Source organism: Corvus brachyrhynchos, unplaced genomic scaffold (assembly GCF_000691975.1).
Source record: "Corvus brachyrhynchos isolate BGI_N302 unplaced genomic scaffold, ASM69197v1 scaffold193, whole genome shotgun sequence".
Classification (NCBI taxonomy): Eukaryota; Metazoa; Chordata; class Aves; order Passeriformes; family Corvidae; genus Corvus; species Corvus brachyrhynchos.
This window is the reverse complement of record NW_008237087.1, coordinates 42,087-43,719: the sequence shown is the minus strand read 5'-3', so window position 1 is coordinate 43,719 and position 1,633 is coordinate 42,087.

Here is a 1,633-nt window from a genome sequence, read left to right as displayed (position 1 = left end):
CTCGAGTGTTGTCACCTCCGCCGCAGGCGTTTCGGGGTGTCCATTCCATGCCGGGGGTTTTGGGGTGTCCATTCCATGGTGTCTCGGTGTCCTCGTGCTGTGGCCAAAACAAATCGGGCCGGTTTTGTGGTTTCCCACCCAAAACACGCGGGTTATCCCACACGGAACGGGACTGCAGTCATGGGAGCAGGGGCCCCTCGTGTCCCAAAATGCCGGAGACGAGGACGGGGATGGGGATGGGTCGGTTCCGCTCGGAGCCTGGATTGGGTGATCCCCGGTGCCGGGTGGGAGTGGGAGGGAAGCGGCCGTGGTCAGCTCGGGGTATTGGAATTGGGGGCCTGTCCCGTTGGATTTGGGGGTCTTTCCTGCTGGATTCGGTGGTCTCCCATTGGATTTTGGATCTGCTCCTTGATTGGGTGTTGTCACCTGATCTGAGGGGGCCGCTCAGGGCACGAGGGTGAACAAGGCTCTCCTGTTGGATTTGGGGGTCTTTAGGTGGATTTGGTGATCTAACCTGTTGGATTTGAGAGTGTGTCCCTTTGGATTTGGGGGTTTCTCGTTGAATTTTGGGGGTCTGCCCTGTTTGATTTGGGAGTCTCTCATTGGATTTGGGTGCTGTCCCCTTGGATCTGGGACCACCAGGGTTGGTGACAGAGAGGGACACGAGGAGGGAGCTGAGTGATGGCTGTTGCTGTGACAGCTGCGTCGATGATTCCCAGGGAACTGCTGAGCTCCTTATCCCTCCCTGCGTAGCTGGAATTCCTGGCTGGGGCCCCCTCCCTGGGATGGCTCTTCTGTCCCTCTCAACTGACAACTCCCAAAATTCTGCTGCTCTCAAGGCTCTGATGGTGTTGTGGGAATCCTCAGGCAGCTTCTTGGATGTTCATCGTGTTCCGTGGACATTTGCTGGTCCCTGGAAAAACCCTGGAGATGGGGCTGGTGCTCGCTGATCCGGAGGTTCAGCTCTGGGCAGGCTCTGTCGCCCAGGTGGTTTGAGCATCCCTTACAAATTCTGTGGGTTTGGGGAATCCTTTAGAGAAGGGGTCGTGGAAAGGTGGGGCTGTGGGGGGAGAAGCGACAAGTGGGAATGATTGCATTTATCAGGAATGTGCTCAGACGGTGCCAGTGGAGCTGGCGAAGGAGCTGGGAGAGCAGGCAGGGATGAAGCGTTGTTTGGAGAGCGTGGCTCTGCACAGCCTGTTCTGTGACGGGCCCGGGCCCAGCGCAGCCCTTGGCAGGACTTGTTGCTCCTTTCAGAGGCACCAGGACGTTCCCTGGAGCAGGAAGTGCCCTGGCACCCACTGGCACTGATGTCCAGCTCCAGGCCTTCCCATCCTTCCCACGGCCCTGTGCTTTGGAGCAGTTTGGGGTAAAACGGGGCATTAGAAGCATTTTTCAGTCCCCCATTCCTGGGGCAGGGAAAGGGATGTCATTCCCTGCATTCCATGCACGTGTCACTGCCCTGGGTGGCAGCGAGAGCAGGACACGAGTGTGACCCTGATCCCAGGGTGGGACAGGGACACAGCACCTGGCAGGGCCACCTGGCCTGGAGCTGGGAGGGACAGGATCCCTGGAATGGGGCTGGCTTTGGGCTCCGGAGCTGCCGGTGCCGTGACACGCTGCCCAAGGGGGG